A 23,879-nucleotide genomic window follows, 5' to 3' on the forward strand; every position below is an offset into this window, starting at 1 on the left:
TTTTTGTCTCTGTGGCGACACAAGCTATGACATCTACATCTACACCATTTTAAACCATTTGACATGCAGATCATCATCTTTTATGGGACCGTCAGTAGATCAATGCAGAGCTTCTTCAAGCCGTTTACCAGCAAAGAGCCTGAGAGAGGCTTCAGGCCATGAAGACCTCATGCCACCCCCATTTCTATAACACCCCATCATCCCTAACCTCTGTGATGTGAGACCATCTATCGGCCTGTGAGAGGATAAAGTAGCCGCTGCCTCCCCGTCTCCCCAATCGCCGTCTGATCACCGGAGGAGAAACAACACAAGACAGGCTGGTGAGGAACCCCAGGGAAATATCTACATCCTACCTGTGAGGAAAAAAAGGCCCGAGTGATGAAAACCGAGAGGGAGAGAAAGATGAGGGGAGAGAGAGAGAAGGTGTCAGATAAGAGGATGAAAAGGAGGTAAGGAAATGAGGGAGGGAGGGGAATGAAGAGGAGGAGGAGGAGGAGAGGTGAGCGGTGATGGCGTAGCAGAGAAATTGCATTTTGATGGAGGCAAATTGAATAAGCTCTGCAATGGAGGCCTCGGGGCAGAAAGACAGATTGAGACGGTCATGTCAGCAGCGAGAGATTACTGCCACCTGCCCACGTGTGTGTGTGTGTGTGTGTGTGTGTGTGTGTGTGTGTGTGTGTGTGTGTGTGTGTGTGTGTGTGTGTGTGTGTGTGTGTGTGTGTGTGTGTGTGTGTGTGTGTGTGATGTGATGATTGCCTGCAGTCACCGTCTTCAAGTCTCGCACAAGGATATTTGCACTCATGCTGTGACAACCATCTTTGAGGTGAATGAACAGGAACACTCACACACACACACACACACACACACACACACTGTTCTTCATTGTCTGGATTTTTAACTGAAGTACCATCAACATGGACTAACAGGATTACGGACACATGAGGGAAAAAAAACGAGTCACTCCAGGTGGATCTGGGAGGACTGAGTCTAACAGATGAAAAAGTCAAAGTCACATTGAAGAAATGCGGACACTCGCTCTCAGCAGTCACGCTGTGCCATGACTCAGTGTCGCTTTGAAGCACAAAATTCAAGGGAAAAAGATTGAAAATAAACACAGTCTGAGCAAGTCAACAATATCTAGCAGGCATGCCTCTTCTGAAATGCTTCCGGTGCTAAATAAAGCTGCGTGGAGGACGAAACCAACGAAACAGCTTCGCACACAGTAATTCAACTGGAACAAAAAAATGACTTCTTATCCGATTACTTGTTTAATCGCAGGAACAATTGATAGAATCCTTCGATCTAGCTTCGATCATCACTGAACCGCTGAGTGATGTAGCGCACAACCATCTCAGACCGGAGGAAGGGTGCACAGACAGAGGCTGACTGTTTTAGAAAGCTGATCGGTGACCAGCAGACATCACAGCACGAGAGACACAGGCCTCATGATTGTTGCTCCGAGGCAGATTGAGGGAGTAATTGTAAGTCTGCCAGCACTTACAGAGGGCCCAACAGTAATAGACCCTGACACTGTGACACCTGTCCAAGTGTTTGAAGCAGTACCAGCTGCTATCACAGTGAGCGTGTTTACATGTGCATTAGCATTCTGGTATTACTTTTACATGGAACATACAAAGCTCAGGTGCTCATATCCCTCTTTACAGCATCACAACAGTGTTCAGGTTTCTGAACATCTGCCTGGTGGGGTGTCTGTATCTCTTACTGCCTCGAACACTGTTCTGTATTTTCATAATGATGAGATGTTCACATGCCACAGTGTTGTGGTTTCTACTGGAATACTCCCAGTCGGGTATCAAGGTGTATCCAGTTTAATCCAGGTTTCTAATACCAGGATGTGGCGTTTACATGTGTGAAACATAACCAGGGTTATGGCTGGGCGATACGAACTCATGCACTTCCGCTTTTAGTCTTTTCTCACTGCAATGGGTTATCAAAACTGCAGCACCGCGCTACTCTCCGTTTTGTTTACGTCTGCTTCCCCATGAGATCACATGAGAGGGGTGACATGGATGAACTGTTCCTGACTTATCTTAACAACATATAGACAGCCAGAAAGATAAAGAGACAGCGATTCCTTGATTTATAGAAAGGTTGGATTAGTTAGACTGTCGTGCTGAGTGTCACAAGTAAGTGGAAAATTTGCGTTCATGTACGAGAATTTGTGACTGACTGCCGTGATGGTGGGTTGCTCAACGGCTCATCTGAGACGAACTCTTTCGAAGTAATTGAAGTTGAGGAAAAGCATTGTTTCTGACTGTGACTCATCTACATCACAGCGTCATCAGCATTTATCATCGACAACAACAACAAGAGATGGTTTTGTTCTCTCTAGCGTGTGGCTTAGCCTGCTGCGCAGCTATATTTAGTTTGCCAGCCTGCTCCATAAAAACAGACCTAATGATGAAACTAGGGCAGCCCACAGTGACAGAACCCCTCGCAACCTGAAGCAACGCTCTCTGAAGCCCTTGATGTTGATAATAACAACCCCAAGAACCGACAAAACAAATCTTCCAGCAGTATATTCTGCTGTGGAAGGTAAACTAAACACCTGCGTTATTATTTTACGGTATGTTAGCAAGCAGAAGGTTGAGAAGTGTGACCTGATCTCTTCCTAATTGAGTTTTGAGAAACGCGAGATGATTTATGGCTTCAGGAACTGGTTAGTATGCAAACACGGCACTGAAGAGTCTCCGTTGTATGGGGCTCGAGGCACACCCGGCTGTCATCGGTGTTTTTGAAAATTAGGAAATAAAATATGAGATGTGGGTCCAAGATAAAATAAACCAATTTAATTTTAATATTAAAAATCTTCCGGATAGATTGTCATCAAAAATTAAATGCAACAAATCACCCAGCAAATCAAAAGCAACTCACTCTCGCTTTAACATATTCAAATATTTAAAAAATTCAGGAAAGAGGAAGGCACGACTTCCCTCCACGGAGCTGGAGTTGGCGTCTGAAGACAGTGAGCGCTCGTGGATCGCTGTGATGAATAATTAACCAGAGGGAAATTGAGATCCCTTTAATGAAACCGGGCCTGTTACATCACTGCCGTGGAGGAATGCTCAATCATTTACTCATCAACTTATATTCACATTTGCACACGTTTCCACAGAGACACAAGTCCGGGCTGTGGAAAAGAAAGTCTGTGAACAATATCCATACAAATACTCTCACCCGCTACGCTGCTGCAACACTGAACTCAACCAGCACTACAGCATCCCGGCGGCACAGTGAGAGGCTGTTTATCTGTTTGTGCAAATGAACTCTTACAGAAACTGAGCCACTGGCAAAGAAGAATTAAAGACATTATTTTAACAAGATATCCGATATCAAAAAGAAGGTAGGAGGATATAGAAGAAACGGTAATCAAAGGCTCCTTCCAACACCTGTGAATGATCTGGGCACAAGTTATGAAGCCAGTTTTTAATATTATAAATGCAGATTTACTTAATCATGGCACCGCTATTTATTGTCCCAATGTGACACAATCTCACAATCACAAAGTCCACGTTCTAACCACTGGCCCATATTTCTCCACATGAGGAGAAACTTTGCAACATTCCCATGATGCTTGTTCGCATGCGCCCTGTTTTTGTCTGCATCTCCACCATAGATCGTCTTTAGTGAGGCCCATACCGTCTCATTGGAATAAGATATAAAGACATTCTTAAAATCAGAAAACGGAATTAATAATTGATATTCCCTGTATGCTGTAACCAAAAACAGAAGTTAACTAACTGGTGGACCTTTAAGTGACTGTATCGTCTCATCTGTGATTTTAGCGCTCCAGGAGAGTTTTATGACAGTCCCAGCTGAAGACGAGCTCCAAATGTGAGTCATGTAATATTGTCCATGTGGGAAATGAAAGCAACCAGAGGCACTCCTTCCTCTTCCTCACTCCAGAGACACTGTCTTTAAAAGTCCAAGTTCTCTGTTGAAAAATGTCAGATTATGCACAGAATCATCACTGTTTAGATTTCCTTCGAGACATACCATGCAGTACTGTGCATACCATCTGTCATACTGCCATACAGAAGCACAGTAAAGCCTCTGACACACACTTCTGTTGTTGTAAAACATGAAACTAGCAAACATTTTATCAAACTATTTTCTTATTGCTATCCATCGATAGCGATAAGAAAACCTGCAGATCATCGATATATATCGGTATCGTTTTATCGGCCAGGCCTAATCCAAACACAGACACTGCCACGCACTTCTAATGGGTCGTTATTGGTAATTGAGAGGGATTACTTTAGTATGAGTCTATATATTGTTTATTTGGAAAATCCTGCTAGACAAAAAGAGATGGGAATTGAAGTGCAGGCCAGTTTTAATTTACTGACTTCATATGCTCAGAGGGTTTACATAAAGAAAAATCACAGAAGTTAATTAAAAAAGAAAACCCAGGCAGGGAGCGATCCATAATTCACAGACACTTGATGCAGTCTGAGCGAGTTGCAGCTCTGTATTCCACCTGGATTACACAGGTTTATAAAAATATGACTATAGAAAGGGTACTGGCTCTCTGCCTCTGCTTCTCTGTCACTGTTTCCAAACACCTCTGTCTATACGGTCTCATCTCCATGCAGAGATCAATCTCTCCCTACATCCATCTGTCACTCTGGGTGGCAGGGAGCAGTAATAAAACTTAATGTCAGGCCGGATGAAGATGTCATGTTGCAGGCTTATCGCGCATCTCCATTTCGTTGGATGAGACAGTGCTTTGTTATTAACAAGGTTGCCTGGAGCTGCCTACGCACCGCATCACCTTCTAGCCGAAGACGAGTCTTAATTTTAACAGCGGGGAAAATAAGAAATCCAACTCTGCTACTCCTGTTTATGGCGGCATATTCCTTTATCTGCCTCGTGTTGTGTTTCCACCTTCATCACTCTAAAAAAAATGTGTTTTAAGAGCTGACAGTTCAAAGGCTCTTGGACTAGCAGTTGCATTTGTAGCAGATGCGTTTCTCACTAATTAATGCCAGCAAAGACAACTCTGACATTCACTCAACCAAGAGCAACAGAAACACAAGCTCTCTCTCTCCCACACTCACAGATAGGAAGAGCAAGAGGCATTTGCGATGTTCATCTTTCTGCTTGGCACATTTGCACCAGCTATAGGTTAATTGGCTAATCCGGAGCGGATGGAGGGATTGATGATCGTAAAGAGGCAGGAAGAGAGCGAGTAAAAGACTGACAGTGAGGGTGGAGATGCAGAGAAAATGGCATGTGGGAAAAGAGAAAATGAGGGGGACATCGGGACCGATTTGCCTTCTTCCCATCATTAAGGGATAGTTTGGGTGGGTCATTAGCTGAGTCTGTCCTGTACGCTAGTCTCATGGTGCAGAATAGGGAACACCTGCTGAAGATGGCAGATGGCAGAATAAAGGGCCCAGAAATAGACAGCCATGAGGGGGAATGGTAGATGATTCAGCTCCTGCCCCTGTTTTCAAATTATTCATTAAAACAATGAGGGAAATACAGGCTTTACTAAAAAGATATTATCTGCCATTTGTAAACCTGACAGCAGGAAGGATGACATGAGAAAATTACTTCATCTTTCAGCTCTGAAACATTTGGATGAATAATCAATAATACGAAGCTTGACCAGGAGGGGTGGCAAAAAATGTTTCCTCAAGATTGCAGTCTCATTATATTTGCATACTTTGCTAAATATAAGAATCTAATGAGAGATGAGGGAAGTAGGGGAGACGTCAGAAACAAACTCCTCCTCCCTCCAAGAGTGATTTCGTGCACGTGGATCATAAATGTTCCCTCGCAGCAATTGTTATTCCACCCGCAAATGATGTGAGCTTCTCTGATAAAGACACTTGAAGTAATCAACTAGTGCTTTAATATTTATATATCTATATATAGTCAAGTAATGCATCACACCGGAGTGCCTCTTCTGTTTCTTTTTCCCAGTACGTGTCTGCTCTGTTGACTCTTATCAGCAGAATGTTTTTATAAAGTCACCAAAACACACCTTGCATTTTGGTGTTTTGTCACTCCTGATTTTGTTTATGTGTGTAGGAAGCTTGTTGTTAATTATGTAGCCTGTCAACACCAACGTGGTACTGAATGACATCGCAACAACCAGGTGCGCTTACAAGGTTATAGGAAACGACAGTATAAGTAGGCCAACATTAAAGATATTCTGCATTAAAAAGTCAATCATGTATGAGCTCTTTCCTATATAGTTTGCGGCGTTGTGTACTGATGATGAACAGCAGCTTCACTCCTTTCAGAAAATGCCCTGATAACAAAATATGTTGTTTTAAATCATGTTCATCAATTCATGTTATTTGGTGTATCAGCCAATACAGATCACCAATCACGATCCATCCATCCAACAAAGTAGCCTTTCTTTACTTTATTTCTACATTCATTCATTCATTCATTCAACAACATTTGGGATAATGTGAGATCTGAGATCTGTAGAACTTCATCTACATTATCCTAAATGTTGAATGAATAAATGAATGTATAAATAAAGTAAAGAAAGGTCTTTTTGTTTGATGAATGGATTGTGATTGGTGATCAGTATTGGCTGACAAACAACATAACCTGGTCCGATTTTCAAAATAAACACATTTTGTTTTCAGTATTTTCTTAAAAGGAGTGAAGCTGCTGTTAATCTGCTCTATTAAACAAAACACAAGCAATTAAAGACAAAAGAAATCTGCATTTTAAAAAGTTTTAGTCACGAGACAGTTAGCATATTGAGCTCACACCAGTTCTTGATGAGCACAAACATTTTTACATTGATTATCATTTGATGATTTGCAGTCAACACAAACTGGTGTGAACAGCAAGTTTTGAAAGGAATATGGGGAGAGTAAACAAAACCTTCTGTCAGCGTGGACGTGTCCTGAGCTCGGGTGACTTCTCACTCCATTACCTCCCCCTGATCAGACCGGACGAGTGATGCCAGCCTGCCATTAGACCTGTTTAGCCTCATTGCGCGGCCCTGCTTCCCACTCTTGTAATTCTATTTCTGTGTGTTGGCCAAAATACAGAGAGTGCGCCAGTTTGCCGAGCAGCGTCCAGGATGCTCAGATGCAATGGAGCGCGGCAGCCTGCCAAATGCCGGCCAAGAAAAGCAAAAGCACAGGAGGGATTTAGTCAAGTGCTCATTTAAATATGAGCGAGCAACAGACTGTGGAATTTGAATGAGATTATAAAGGGAGACGGGGTAGGATGAATTTCAATTTGAGAGCATTACATGTATTCTCTCTTTGCCCCCCCCTCCCCCCCTCCTCCCCCACCTCACCACCCTCCCCCACTCCCTCCCAGAGGTGAGATAATGACTCCCTACAATGAGCAGGAGGGAGGAAGTTGGCAGCACCGTCGCCTCGTAGCGAAGCCCAACAGTTATTATGGCATGGCTGCTCCTCCCCTCCCATTTATCTGTGAATAACACACACACACACACAAACACACATACCGATTTAGGTTAACAGAGCATCATATCTGAGTGCATCTCACCAGCAGCTACACTGCAGTGGTGCGCATTGCACCTCCAAAACCTCCTGATCACATCACAACCCCCCTGAGCATATATATATATATTTATTGTGTGTAGGTGTCGGGGGTGGTTGGTGGTGTGGGGAGGTTGCCAGCCTGAAGCTGCTTCAAAAGCAGCAGCAGGTTGAGGAAAGACACCGAAGGAGGGAGAAAGAGGCAGATGGAGGAAAAGCATCGAGTGACAGGAAAAAAAAGAGCAAGGAGGACGAGTGAGCAGGGTGGGAGAGAGCAGATTGAGAGAGAGAGAGAGAGAGAGAGAGAGAGGAGGGGAGTGAGAGAGAGAGAAGAGGGAGGGGAGGTTTATCCAAGAGCGCTGGTGAGATCGAAGTTTCAGCCCTGCGCTTCACGCTGCACAGCCAGGACAGAAAACACCACACCAAGACCACACAGGTGAGACGACTCTTCTTCTTCTGCAGCCTCTGTGAGAGGTTGTTTTTTTTTTATCCCTTTTTGCATTGAGGTGTAAAAGGAGAATGAATTAGCAATGAACTTGGTGCTCAGACGAAGTTGTGAGTGTGCAGGAATGCAGCGTAAACAGCGGAGCATCCCTGGGTGTTTTGTTGTGTCCTGAGGGATCAACAAAGAGTCCACGATGTGTTTCGTCCCAGTGTCATTCTCCAGATGAACTCCAAATACAAACAAGGGTCGTACGTGTTGATATTCACGGATGATTTACTTAAGTGTTGCATGCAGTGCTGATTTTAAAGCACTATACTGTGTGTGTGTGTGTGTGTGTGTGTGTGTGTGTGTGTGTGTGTGTGTGTGTGTGTGTGTGTGTGTGTGTATTCAGCAGTCGTGCCGCGTCTGAGCAGCATGCATTATTTATCTGCACTGATCTCCAGAAACAGCGATACCTCAGTCTTGGCAGAGGCAGGGATGTATGCACTGTTATATATTCACGAGTGTTGATATCATACGTGGTCATATATCGTATGCTTGGCTGATATAATGTGCTGAGTGAGAATGGGAGCAAAGGGACAACCTGCATCTTTTATATAATCAGCTGTGCAACACTTGCTTTGTCTTGTTGGTAACATCTTGCCACAGCAGGCTGCAGCGTGGCAGAAACAGTATGCATGGATATCCTATGGTTTATTTATCTTTAATTATCTGTGGTGGAGATAGCGCAGAGCCCCGTGGCAGCAGGAGGCTGTGAATAAGGCTGAGGTGATGAGATCTCTCTTTATCTGTGGAGGTTGACTCCTTTTGTCTGCAGATACACTATCTCCATCCACATCAGTGTAACACACGGCTGCTGCGGGCTACAGATTCATCTTCTGACTCAGTGTGTGTGTGTGTGTGTGTGTGTGTGTGTGTGTGTGTGTGTGTGTGTGTGTGTGTGTGTGTGTGGATTACACATTTGTAAGAGGCATATGCTGATAGTATTTACAGCATCTGTGTGTGTTTGTGTGCCTGCATCCAGCTGCTTCTGCCCTCTTTTTATTGAGGACTGAATGCAGCTCCTGATGTGGAGACAGCAAACAAAGGAAACAGCAATTAGAATACAGAATAGAGATTTCACAACATCTCTGATTACAAGTAAAGGAATACTCCACTGAAACTCAGCGCCTGTAGGCTTGGAAGGTGGCTCGGTAAAGTTTTGAGCTTGTTGCTTTGAGGAGGATTGAAGCAAACATTTACAGTGTTGCTGACCTCCTGGCTGGGAGCAAAGTGTTGGTATGTGACGAGCGGAAAATGAGACTGGAAATCAGGAAAAGATCAACTGTTCAGATTTTGCCTACACAGTGTTGCTTTGATACATGCTTGCGTCCTCTTGCCCTCTGTGTGTGTCTGGTCTCTTGACCTTCTTTGCTTTCTTTCTTTTTTGACACCTGATGTTTTGGAGTGTTTCACCTCTGATTCTGTTTTGACAACAGCAGGTGATCCGCCTGTGGCGTAAACCTGTAGATCATTATGTATCCCATCAATCCAGCGACATCACAAGAACCAGGTGCATGTACGAGTTTGTAAATTATTTGCAGAACAGCCTCAGAATTCAGCTTCAGATCAACTTTTTTGATCACGAGAGTAAGAAAACTATTGGCAGAACAAGCTTTTTATAAACTTGAAGGAATAAATTTGATCAGCTACCCAGTGAGGATTTTCCTTTATCACGAGTACAGAAACTCGTGATGCGTACAATACTCGTACTCGTACTCTACAAAATCCTGATGATTGTGACTTAAGTTAAGTCTAAATATGTATCTTTCCCTTTCCAGGGAAAAGGAAAGACACTTTGAAAATATACTGAATGAACCTCTTACTGATCGAGAAAAGCCCAGTGCTGCATTTTGCTCCTCTTCCTCTGAAATATTCTCTACATCAGCAGCTCCGCTAACCTCTCGAGGAGCCATTGTTGTTTTCAAACAAACAGTCGTTTCTCTTGCTGGTGTTCACATCCAAACCTCGTAGCTGCTGAACCACTGGGGCCAGATCACATGATTTCGCAAATCCAGCAGCTTGGCAATGTAAATGAGTTCCTGTACCAGGTTGCAGCTCTTGGTAGTTTTCATTTGCTGTTTGCTGATGCAGCTGTGACAGGTGTTATCCTGATACGAATTTCCAGGGTCTGAGCCAGTTTACGTTCAAGTTCATAAAACCTTTTTCTTTTTTCATCTAACAGTCAAAAACACACCTCAGACTTCTTGTGTTTCGTGCCGCAGTTATTTTTAGAATCCAACGTGTGAATCGTTCGGATGCAAAAAAATAATACTCTTGTTCTTCGCACAAAGCTCCAACTGTTTCTTCTCCCACTCTGTTGCACAAAGACTCCCTCTACCTCATGCAGTACTCTGCATTACTGATGCCGCAGTGTGAAATGGGGAGCGCAATACGTTTAATTACACCAACAAATGTGGGGGAAAAAATGTAGATTGTGAGTGACGTTCCACAATAAGAGTCTTCTCAAGACACTGCAGAGATCTCAGCTCCTTAAGCAGCGCAACAGGGTTGAACCATTTCAGTGTTTGGCTAACATGAAGCATCAAGCAAAACAGAAATAATTACAACTTGCATATCTTAAGATTATGGCTCAACATAATTATGAGATCTGTATCACATTTATTAGAAAAATATTTGTCTTGTAATTACAGAGCAGCGAGGGTCATTATTACAAGATAGCGGCTCCTTCTTGTTTCTGTGATAAATGCACTTCCATAGTGATTGAAAATTACATTTAAAAACTGACAGTGAGCCAGCATGTGGACGGTAAAACTGAAAGAGATCATTTTGTACCAGACTGAAGCCTTGCTGGTTTCTGAACTAGACTCCTGAGTGAAGCGGGAGCATCTAATTACGTGAACGACCTTCCTGTAAGTCAGCGAAGGATAGCAGCGGTTTGATCTTGGAAATGTTACTAAGCTGCTGACAGAGCTGCTGCACGACAGTTATAAAGTGAAAAAGCATATTTCAACTTTCAGAAAAGTTTCTTTGCCACAAGAAATAAACTGTTGTGACTTCAAAGCAAAGATCTGACTTGTATACACCCCCAACTATTAACCACTGAAAAGTGAAGTAAATAACATTGATTATCTCGTTACGAAACAATGTTCTGCTGGGAAACTCTGGGTCCTGGCATTTATGTGAATGCCAAGTTGACACATACCACCCACCCAAACACCGCAGCAGATCAAGTACAATCCCACATGGTACTTCCTGCCAGTCCGCAAAAACTGCCCAGGAATAGCTCTAAAGATGTGATAATGAGCTGAAGACGTCGACCCGGCCTCCCAATTCCCCAGATCCACGTCCAATCGATGGGGGCCCCACTTTGCAACCCACAGGACTCAAAAGGATCTGCTGCCAGAAGCCACAGGACAGCCCCAGAGGTCCTGTGTCCGTGCCTCAACAGGATCTGGTGAATTTGGTCGACAGGTCCGACAATGTCCTTTTGGGAAAGATTGGCTACTTGGCAGCCATCTTGGCAACATCCCAGAGCTGTTATCTAGGGCATACATAGAAGACCCCCATCACAATGAATGGAGGTGAGCTGCTTCATTAGATCTGCCAGCTAGACGACAAGCAAACAGCTTTTAAAACGTATGTTCCCTGAATGGAGTTTGGAGTATGCCGTTCTGAGACATATTTCCATCGACTTACCAGGTAGTCCTCCTTCCTCGCTCACTTTCCTCCTCGCCAGCTCCTTTTTCATCCTGCCTGAGAACAAGATGTGTTATCGTACGGCTGATTGTTGTCTGCAAACAGCTACGATTAGTGATTATTATCCTTGTTAGTGTGAATGTCAACGCCACATTTTTTTTTTTGTTTCCCTAAACGATAAATTGAACTGACTCTGAGTACGCTGATTACAACAGAGTGTGTCTCCTAGCTGTTACCACAGTGATCTCTCACTACACAGCGCTGGCTGGCCTATCGTGAGACCGTGCGAGACAAGAACTGGTCCAGAACTGTATCCTGGTACCTTCTCTGTTGCATACGGCCACAGACCTCGTGAATATTTTACGCTGGTTAAACCACGAGGGCGCTGGAAATCCATATTGATATTGGCTGGAGGAGAGCTAGTGAGCAGCGTCCTGCGTTATTTGTGTTAGTGGTCTATAGATAAGCTTCCTCACACTGATCAAAGTTTTTATCATGTATACCGACCCATAACGATCGGTGTCTGATCAGAGCACCTTAATTTTGAAGTGGTTTGTCTCCTCCTCTCTGGTCAGGTCGATGCCTTCAGCTCCTCGTCAGGGTTCCCCCACATTATGACAAGATGATCAGCGTTACTCACTCCTCCAGTTAGTCCTCTGGCTGAGCTGTGTCCTCATGCCTTAATGAGACTCTGTTGGACATTTAACGTTCTGGTCCTGGCTCGTGCAACTGGCATTTTTGTTTCCAAATATAACAGAATGTGGCTCTTTTGCAGAAGGCAGCGGAATAACACACCTCTGCAAGCAGCGAGCAGATGGAGGTCTGTTTGTTCTGAAGCCGGCCAGTCTTAAAACCCGTAACACGCATCCCACACAGGATGCCGAAAAACAGAATGCAACCAACCGCATGAGATTCCCGAGCGACGGCGGGTGAGTGTGTCGGTCGTGGTGCAGCGAGCACAGCTGGGTGAAAACAAGGCGGGAGCTGCAGTCAGACTGTTTCCGAGCGTTGAGTTCACACCTCCAGGTTCGAGTTATTGTGGACGTCTGTTATAAACAAGTCACGTAATAAGCTCTGAGCGGGGAAACATGACAGCACTGCAGCCGAGGATGTGTTGGAGTTATACAGCGAGTCATCATCTGATAATCCCTCTGTTGCTGCACTTATCTGTCTCCTGCAACATCCTGAAACACACACACACACACACACACACACACACACACGGTTCATTCCAGACCAAACTTAACCTTCACGTAACCTCTCCCCAGTCCCAAACAGAAAAACATCCATCAGTGGATTATTTCGACTCTACGCGTCTTCATCTTGATTATAACCACAGTCAGTTTATGACGATGACTTTGCGTATTTTACATTTCCTATAAATATTTCCGTCACAACGAGGAAGCGTGTGAATTAGCTGCTCTTGCTGAGGAGAGTGTGATAGCGCTCAATAATAAAAGAAGCAGGTGAGAAAAAGATGCTGTGATGTCGAGACACATTAGTTTGTGTCGCTGTAAAGTCGTCCCGGAGGTCCAATCCAGAGGGTCCCAGTTCCTGTCTGTACTTTCAGTTGGACTCAAGAGACTCTAATGAAATGATTCAAGTCAGAAAGCTTTGGGATGTTGATGTTTGGAAAGACGTTGATGGTTCCCAGAGGATGAATCCTATCCTATAAATTTGTTTTCCTTTTGAGTGAAATGTCTCAACAACTTTTCAACAGATTGCCATGAAATGTTGTACAAACATTGACAGAGTCCAGAGGAAGAAGCTCCTCATCATCACGTCACAAATATCAGTCTGCCAAAACACATTTTTGAACATTTTTGTCAGAAAAATTCACACAGAATTTTCTAAAAACTGATTTCATGTGTCATATTTATTATATGCACGCTGCTGCATCCAAAATTACAATACAAAAAATACAAAATTGCATGCAGATTTTCCATATTTCAGGCTTTAATACATTGATTAATAAAAAAGCTTTAAAAAAAACAACTGGAAAGCCTCGACTCGAGTTAATCATCTGACTGAATCATTGAAAAATGAGATTAGATGAAACCAGATTATTTTTTAAGAACTAATTGGATTAACGGTGAGTAAGTGGATAAGTGGAAATCTGTTCCTCTTCTGATGGATTTCTGCCTGTATGACGGCTCAGTGTAGGTGTAAATGTAAAATGGTGGCTCCAGATTCTCAGAGAACCGACACCAAAACCTTGTTGTGTTGGTTTAGATCCTAGAAATGTGTCCTGGTGAGAAGATAAATATATAAAATACATCAGTGTCGCAACAATTTTTTGGTTTGCGAATGAGAAAGTGTTATTTTTCCTGCTGCACTTGGCTCAGATCTGAATCCAGGAGCAGCTTCTTACATGAGTGACATTTGTTTATTTGGTTCCAATAATCAGACGCACAATGAGCAGCAGTCAGCCGGCCCGGTCGGCTCACGTCTCGTCTGTCACTGGGTGGATCGAACCCCGTCGTGTTTCCTGGCAAGACACCAGGCTGCTGCCGTCGTCGTTCCTCTCGCTTCCTCTCTCTTCCTCTCTCTTCCTCTCATCTCTCTGTCTCTCTGCAGTCGTGTCGGGTGAATTGACAGCACTGAGAGAGCAGTGTCTCTGCTGCAGGTTGTCTTTGTACCGAGACAGTGGCAGGAGAACTAAAGACGTTTACAGGACGGATTAGAGTTCATAGAAATGGATCCCTTCTGTTGTTTGCTTCAGCTGACAAGCCTGGCTTACACCTCAAAATCCTCCTCTCTTTCTTTCTTTTCTTTTTTGTATTCCTTCTCTCTGTGTTTCTGTCCGTCCGGTCCCCGAGGCTGGTCCTGCGTCTGCAGTTGAGCAGGCAGCTGACAGCGCGGTGACAAGTGTTGAGGATGGGTGGATGAGAGGCAGCGGAGCGAGGGAGGAAGGGGGACTAATGAGTGGGACAGCCACAGCAGGGGTCTGTCACCACACCTCCAGATAACAGCCCCCCTGACTCTCTTTGATATCGGTCCCAAGTGACCAGGTCGCTCCATCGTCAGCTTGTAGCAGTGAGATGGGTGTAGCGGGTGCTCATTAGCCACTCGTGCTTTTTTCTTTTCCTTTGTGCACTCATAGAGGGAGGAGGAGGAGGAGGAGGAGGAGGCAGCAGAGGAGGGTGGTGTCGAACCTGGCACAGACCAAAAAAAAAGGCAGAATCACGAAACACTCCAGAAGATGGGGAGGTTGAATTGTTTATTTTAGAGGATTACTGACACCCTCCACCCTCTCTGTGTTCGTATGAAAAAATGCAGGCGCTTGTTCGCGAGGAGCTGCAGGAGGAAGCAACAGGGAGAGATCGCACCGTTTATCATGTGAAGAATAACATTGACTCACAGCAGAAAGCAGCGCAGAATACATTTAACTTCATGGACGCACCATTTATATTTCTACAGTACAATAAACCTTTTCTTACGTCAAACATAATGACCTTCCACGACTGATCGACTGTATTTAACTTAATTTTTGAATCAGTACACGAGTCACAGAGGTAACAGGGTGAACTGGTTGTAACACAAATACACAAACATACATATTTTGGGAGGCACAATGACCATGTGGACGTGGAGTGGCCTTAGAGGAAATGCAGCTTCCAATTCGATGCTTTTCCATCAATGTGTCCCTCGATTCTCCTTATTATTCTGCAGCTGCGGTGGTTGTTGCCTCAGCAGGTCGTCTGAGCGAGACGCCGAACCTCAAATTGATCCCCGATTGTATCTCTGCTGACATCAGTGTGAGTGTGATTGAGAGGCAGACTTTGAAATGCTTCAGTTTAAAGCGCCGTATAGATGCCAAGGTGGTTAAAGGTGCACGACTGAATAAACTGAATAAACAAACTGACCTTCAAGTAAAACACACTCTATACTGTTTTACTTTGTATACATGTGGCGGACCCTGCCACCTTTCTCGCTTATATTCTCGGGCCATATTTTCCTCTGAGAACAGCTTGTTGATTCACTCATGAAAACAAATAGATATTTCTGAGTTTGTATTATTACCTCTTTAACATTGTGAATATAAAAATTCAGAGTTTGAATTTACCCCCCCCCAAAAAAAAACTACATAGTGGCCCTTTTAACATGGTTGTAATTTGAATGCGACAGGTGACTAAATGAAACGCACACTTTCCTTGATGTTGTTTTGTTGGATGTGAAATAACCAGGCGGCGAACAGGAGGGTCTCTGTGTGAAATAGCTTTGGTTAATATGTTCAGTCATGAACTGAACGCCTTCAGTTAATCGGAGAAACCGACACATGAAAGACGAGATCATCAGATCAATGAGATCGATCTCTTCCTTACACTTAAAAGGTTGTTGGAAACATTTGGGATAATGTGAGTTCACAATTCAGCAAAACATACAACGAAGGTCGAGTTGGTTTTAGACATTTGACAGCTGAGGTCTGTGCACTCTGGTAACACAACACCTGTGATGAATTGGTAACTTAACCTGTGTGTCCAGGTGAAGTTTAAGCTGCCAGGCTGAGAGATATTTCCTGAGGAGAACACAGATCTCAGGCTCAGTCGGTGTCTGGTTTTGCAGACGAGGAGAGTTTCTGCTTCAAACACGTGACAACAGGCGCTTCTTACAGCTAACAGAGTCCTGATCTTGTTAGAAGGAGGATGTGTGTCTCTGTGTATCATTTAGAGTGGTGTGATTCGTGAAAAGAAAACGTAATGATATAATGGAGAAGAGGTCCCTGACAGTCATCTCTTCAACATCTATTTAAGGGCGACAGGTTTTTTTTAGCCTACACAGGAAACGCAGAGCCAGTTTGTCCCAGATGAAACTTTACAGCCGAAAAGGTTTTTTCTTTTGTAGATCTCAAACCGTGGCTTCAAAAGCGCGTGGCAGTGTTAAGAAAAGCATTAAATATTCATAAAGACAAACTTTGATGACCCACAGGAGGGATTTTAGTTTAGACTCCAGGTGCTCGCTGTCAGTTCCTCTGCCCAGAACCGTCGCGCTCCTCTGGGCTTCTGTCTGCACACACTGCCTGATTACTGACGCCAATACTTGTTTCCACCGTTAAGAATGTCCCGATAACGGATGTAATGATAACAACAGACTGACGACTTTGATGTCCATCCTCGGTGGAAGTGCACATTTTGATATTGACTTTGAGTCAGCGGTGTGAACTTTCATATGCACCCTCCCTCAGAAGCTCCCAGCAGGTCGGAGTCTGACTGAGGCGGCTTCAGCACAAGCGCACGCCGACGGGAGCGGTCTTGATTTTTTTTTTTTTTTTTTTTCTTGTTTCTTTCTTTGTGTTCTGCATGAAATTGATTGGAGGAAGAGAAAGAAAGACAGAGCTGGTTCTGTGCTCCGACTAATGAGCCCTGGGAGGTTTTGGAATCAGTCTTTCACCTCACTGAAGGAACCAGGTAAAACACTTATTGATTTTCATTCTTTCTCAAACCGGCAACACTCGATAGATTCTTAAAGGGCACCGAAGTCTATCGGGGTGTGTGTGTGCGCTCACTACGTGTCCTGCAGTGAACTGAACTATATCGACTTTTACATCCAACCGGTGGAAGATGATGAAGGTTTAAGTGCTCTGTGGAACAATCTGGTCGCTGTCTGGACTAAAAATGATCATGGCGAACATTTTGAGGCTCATGTTGGAGGATAATTCTGGTTCTGGTCAGGTTAACTTTCTAATCACACATGATTAGACGGGTATTTATTTCCAGGTTGATCCAAAGATATTAGAAGCAGTGATGGCAGGTAACTAAGTACAATTACTTTGATATACTTGTACTTTACTTGAGTATTTCTGCGACTTTATTCTTCCACTTCACTACATTTTGAAGGAAGATGTTGTACTTTTACTCTGCGACTTTTATTTAATAACGTTAGTTACTTTGCAGATTACAAGCTGCATCAGAGCCAAAGTAGCAAAAACTGAAACTACTTTATTGTTTTTGCAAACATATTTTAACAAAAATGCTGATTCTTATAATCAGAAAATGATGAATTTGGGATCTGGATATTAGTATAATTGACTTTTACTTTTATCTTTAGATACTTATGTACATATATTGCCAGATAATTGCTTTTATACTTAACTACATGTAATTTCAGACACTATTCCTACAGTTGACATTTACTGTCACCAACTTAATATTTTAACTTGATGTGTCTACTTCTACAACAGTGACTTTTGAAGGGGACGATCAGGATGAACTTTCCCAAAGTGTCCGTCAGAAACATTCATCACAGTTTATGATAATGTCGTCCTGGTTCTGCTTTCATCTGCTGACAGATTTCACAGTTTCCTGTGCAGCAGACGATCGTTACAGATATTTGTGCTCTGTTTGGTTTCACCTGGTGGTTTTACTGTAACATCATCCTCTGATTGTTATTAATGTCTGAGACAAACTTCATGTCAGTTCATCCATTAGCTGCTGCTAACGTGACAACAAATGTTAAATAAATGCGAGTCAGAACAAGGAGAGCCGGTCAGAGTTTGTCTGCAGACTGTGATGGATGTTTTACAGCGGAACATATTTCCACTCACAGCAGCAGGAACGCGTCTTCTCACTGTTGCTATCAAAACATTTTCAGTTTAGCTGCATAATGTGGATCGAGGTCAGACAAGGAATTGCTGAAATGCGTTCTGACAAAAATTACATAATCACAGGAGGTAGGTGGCTGAGGGGAAGGTTTAAGGGAAAGTGCAGTGTGCAGCATTTATTTTGGTTCTGTGCTCCGGAACACCGAGTCTGAAATGAAACAAGCAAGACGGCTTTCAATTTTTAAGGTATTTAGTCCAAATCTGATGAACCATGTTTTACAGTGTCTTAAAAACTGCAGTAACTGATTTTCTGTGGCCACTTTGGAGGCCAGTGGAAACACGTTGTTAGCATGAGTTGTGTCACATGGTTTGATTTGGTTTAGGCACTAAACTCGGAGGCCTTCACATTGAAAAGCGATGCTGAAAGAGGGGGAGGTAGAGCGTCACTGACCAAGCTGCCGTATTTGACGATTCAGGAGAAAGAACGTGTTGATTTGAGGGGGTGAGAGTGAAACCACATCAGTGAAGTTGTGGGTCGACCAGATAACGATCTGAAAAAAACCCTTTTTAAAGCTCTGTGAAGCTGAGAGGAGCGGCACACTGATGTGATCATTATCTCTAGGTTCATCACTTCTGGCGACCCCCTTTGAGGTTTTACGGGTGACAACAGCCGCTTTTAAGTTAAAAGTACTACAGTGCTCAGCATATACGGACGTGAACAGAAGCTGGAAGTCAGCATTTCAGCCTCCCAACACAGTGAAAACATCACTGTCCTAATACTTTCTGACAGCGCTGTGGAGTCCAGGAAAGAAAATGTGCCACTTCATCAGAAAATAAGTCCCTGAAATCACAGTTTGATGCTGTTTGAAGTGAGCGGACAGATTTTTGCTTTAATATCCTTGTTGATGCCATTACACATAAGGAGAGACGGAAAACCATTATCACGAATAAGGCACATCAGTTTTCGTGGCCTTCAGCGTCTCACGTCGCCACTTTATCGTACGATTTTCATGAATATCCGCACGAAGACGAAGTGTCAAATTATTCTCCCATCAGGATCAAGCTCAAGAGGATCTGCTCTCGCTGACTGTGTGTCTGGGTGGCTTTTTAAGGCTTCGTGCTGCAGTTCTAACGAAAGTCATTTTCAAAGGCGGGTTTTTACTCAGATGGCGGTGGGAGAGGAGAAAGCAGCCGCAGCCTCCAACACTCCCCTCTTTTGTTGTGAGGAGATGAGGGGGGTGTTGGCCCTGAGCTGGAGCTTCACAATGGATGTTTGTCTGAACTCACGAAGCGAGAGATGTTTCATCCCTTCTGTGTGGGTTATATATATTTATATAGCCTGGACGTAGTGAATGGAATGATGTTTGATCAATTTTAACGTGGACGAGATGAGCTCGAGCTGTTGTGATTCCAGAATGAAATGTCTGGATTTTACGTTTCTGCACAGATACACAGATTGACGTCTCTACAATACGTATCACGTCAAGTTCACATTAAATGTAGGACTAAATGAGCTGATATTAACATTTAATATTCAGGGCAGAAGCACAGAGCTGCTATGAGGATGTATTTAGCCTAGCTTAGCACAGAGGGGTGCAGGGATGGCGTAATCTTATAGGCCAACCTAGAAGTTGGCATCATCCTGGTTCCCTCAACAAAAAAAAGATCTTGACAGATGAACACCACCTTTGTGATTTTCGAAATGTGTATATTAAATCTGCAGAAGTTAAAAAACAAATGTTAGAGACGACTTCACAGTCACATGACTTGAACATCCTGCTGCGTTGCTGGAGGGAGGGAGGCCGAAGAGGTCGGTGTGTTTACCTGCAGAACTACAGCTCAAAAACTGCTGGTAGAGCCACTGTGAGAGTCGACAGTTTGAGCACAATGAATGAAGCTAACCTATCAGAGGTGGAGTAGGGAGGGTTGATGTGCCAGATACCAAGATTTTAGTTAACCCTCTGAGCTGACGGAAAGAAAGCAAATCAACATATATCCCAAAATGACGAAATGTTTCTTGAAGCTGAATTTTCCCTAATAAGCGGTGTGTGTGTGTATATGTGTGTTTTCACTCGTGTATGTGCGCCATGAGTGTTTCTTTGTTATCGTGGCTTCAGTGCAGGCAGGCGGCCACGCTCGCCTATACCACGGAACAATAGTTCTCTCTGTGTGGCTTTGATCTAATGAGAGAGAAGCGGGGGGTACGAGAGGGAGCGACGGAGAGAGGGATGTTGTTCAGGGAGGCAGAGAAAAGAGATGCATTTACACTGGAGCCACGCTGGCAGTCAAACAGCTACTCTGAGAGCTGATTACACTCTGACCAAAGAGCTTAGGATTTCTTTTAAAGAAAATTAAAGTCGTCTGCTCCTCATTCACACGAGGTTACAGCGCTAGTTAAAAATCAAATCTTATACATACCCTCATTATGCTGTCACAGCTCCGCAGCTTTCTCAAGACTCTTAAGATAAATGTTGAAGACTGCAGGTGACCCGTGAGGCTTTTAGTGGAAGCAACTGTGACGAGAATGTGGACAAAATCAGTGAGAGTAAAGACGGAGTAGAGACAGAAAGTGAGCTACATTATAGTGCAAAGAATAATGGACTATATTTTACTTTCCATCAGGTCAGAAAGAAACATGGCTTACATGGCTGATCCGCCGAATCATGTCGGCAGCACAGCCGTCGTTATCCTGCGTTACTTCCGCTCTGCTCTGTCTCTCGTCTGAAATATTAAAGATGCAGATTTTCTGTTGTCTGCCAGGAAGTGACTGTGTGTTAACATCCCGGTAAGTTGGTCTGTAGAACCAATCGCATTGTTAATTTACAGTAACTTCCGACTTTCACCCACTTACATTTCTGGTGTGTCACAGACTGGTTATGATCGATGGTGGGCCTGAAAGTCAGTCAGTTACACACACAGAAAGGAAAACCTACCAGACACCCTTAACCAGCCCACATCCTGCCAGATCCAGCCCTCCTGAAAAGAACGAGCTGTGGCCCAGATCCGGTTTATTTGTTCCGCTCCTGGCTGACATCTGGTACTACACCTATAACACTAAACATCTCCACAGAGCTCCAGCAACTAAACTGTCTGTGTTTGAACCCACAAGAAAACCCTCTTACCACACCTGAAGTCAGGTGCTTCTCTGTTAATTAGAAGACACAAATTTTTTAAAAAAGCGTGTGAGTGGAGAACTCCAGTCACGCTGCAATCATCCTCTAACTCCAGTCTTAGTAGCTGGGAGACAAATTCAGGATCCTGTCTGAGGGTTAAATGTCCCCCAGAGACATTTAGATGATGACACCGCTGCGTGCGCTCTGCAGGAGGAAATATTAAAAACCATTAACAGGTTCTCAGAGCAGACTTAAAGGTAATATAAACTGGTAATCCTCCTCCGGCCGGGGAGAGCTGGAGACCGGTTGTTGTGCTTCAGTCTGGAGGCTGATGTGTTTGTTATCACCTCGAGCAGATGGCCCAGCGTGGAGGAGAGATCCACACACACACACACACACACTCACTAATACATAAGCATTGTCACACATGCAAATCACGCGTGCACACACACACACACTGTACTCACACATGAGCAGCTAGCTACACACAAACACACACTGTTGCACCCACAACCGCACACGCATTATGTTTTTTAATATAATGCAGGACCCACACACACAAACACACACACACACACACACAATATATATATATATATATATATATATATATATATATATATATATATATATATATATATATATATATATATATATATATATATATATATATATATATATATATATATATATATATATATGGGAACCCACACCTTTAATCACACACACACACCAGCAGCAACCTACACAGCCAGGACGACACAAACACACACATCACCTCCCACATAACAAAGTTATACATTCCACACACACATTTACTTTATATACATCCCCCATAAATAACAGTAACACAGCCACACAACTTCCCACATCTTCACACTTTATTCTGTAAATCCACACTCACATTTCTTCAGCTGTGTTCGCCTCTCCCTCCTCCTCCTCCTCGTCCTCCTCCTTCTCACCTCAATCATCAGTTATCGATCTGTCTCCAGGGAGGAGAAATCAGCCTCTCCTTCGTCTATTTATAGACGTAGGGATGATCTCAGAGAGAGCCACCACCTGTGAGAGAGGGAAGATGGAGCAGAAGCACAGATGCATCTGATACCGCGAGCTGGTGGGTAATTTGATGGCGAGGCCATACGAGAGTCGAACAAAGAAGCGAGCCTGTAAAGCGATGAACCTGCTTTTGTTCGACTGGATGTTTAGTTCAGCGCGAGGTGACACAACGACAACCACGCTGATGTGCAAACGTAGGGTCCTTTTTCATGTCCCTGCATAATTCAACTATATTTAAAAGTTACAAGGAGCTTCGGGGGTTGAGATCGACAGTCCTTGTGTGTGTGTGTGAGCCACGTTTTACAATCCATCTCAAAAATGCATGAAGGTCAATCTAAAAATAAGGCTGGTTTCAAAGTCCTTGATAGGCTGACCTTTTGGAGACAAAAGGGGTTCAGCTGACAGGCTCCTGCTGGCTGGAAGGAAAAAAAAACACACACACAAATAAGTGCTGTTTGTGTTCAGACATGGTCCTTCCATCTCTCTCGTCTTTTTCTTAGAAGGGCACATCAATCCTTTAAGCCTGAGCCGACTGACTCTGAATGTCAAACACTGTCAGAATCACAGCCGCAGAGATGTTACGTAGATACGAGAGATCAGATGATGGCTGAAATAATTATCAAGCGGTGGACGGAGAGATGACAGCAGCGTGAGTGGAGTAAGATGTCTGTCAGAGCAGCTAATACATGTGCACAATAGTTACAGTATGGGTAATAAATGGTACCGATCAACAAGTGAACCAGCTTGATCCCAGATGTTGTGGTGCAGACGGGTCTCTGCGGGATCAGCAGTTTATAGATTTCACGTTGTTTTGCCAGCCTGAGTCCTAGTTTGTCCATTTCCTTTCCCTTCGACCAGACGTTAGCCAGGAGCAGCTTTAAACCAAGAGCTCCCTCCAACAGTCCAGACGGTCCGGGTGGATGGTTGAAAGACGTCGTAGTCTGCGATGGTCTCAAAGTCCGCTGCTCTTAAATCAGAACACCTGCTTTCTTCTCCAGTGACGATGAAAAAAAAATCACGGCTAGAAAAATCAAAATGTAGCATCATTTAGAGGAGCTGCTGGCTGCTGCATCTTCATGCGTCACTGTTATCAATGCAAAATCCAGCTATTATCCACCTCAGCTCTCTGGTTTATACATCACATTTCTATTTCAACCAACCTTGACTTAATGGCTTGAAAGTAGACCCTTACACGGTCATCAAATATCTCACTTTCTACAAAAAAATGTTAATAGCAGGTTTGGATTCATCCTTACATGAAGGACTAATTCCTTCTGGCACTGGATGTAAGTCACAGGTTGTAGAATTGTCCTAGAAACACTCGTCTGTCTTGCGTTTGCCTCATCAGGCGTTGTTCACCCGCAGCACTCCTCTGCTGCTTTAAGGCTTCACTCAGCAGCGCTGCGGTTAGTCACCCGTCCATGCAGACCGCGACTGCTCGCCTGAGACCAGTTTGCCTCGGGCCACCCGTCTAAGATCAAGAGTCCTCCTGCTGCGGTCACTGAGGCGTGCAACCC

At 43.8% G+C, this 23,879-nt stretch overlaps 1 protein-coding gene across 1 annotated transcript in view; it reads left to right on the forward strand.

Annotated features, from left to right (window-relative positions):
- Window positions 1-7,793: 7,793 nt before the first annotated feature.
- Window positions 7,794-23,879, forward strand: part of c1qtnf4 (C1q and TNF related 4) — a 30,393-nt gene continuing 14,307 nt past the window's right edge. Inside the window, exon 1 of the mRNA XM_037096411.1 lies at window positions 7,794-7,944. The gene's annotated coding sequence lies outside the window, so the exon portion shown is untranslated. The remainder of the gene's footprint in view (window positions 7,945-23,879) is intronic.

This window comes from Acanthopagrus latus, chromosome 4 (assembly GCF_904848185.1).
Source record: "Acanthopagrus latus isolate v.2019 chromosome 4, fAcaLat1.1, whole genome shotgun sequence".
In the NCBI taxonomy this organism is placed as follows: Eukaryota; Metazoa; Chordata; class Actinopteri; order Spariformes; family Sparidae; genus Acanthopagrus; species Acanthopagrus latus.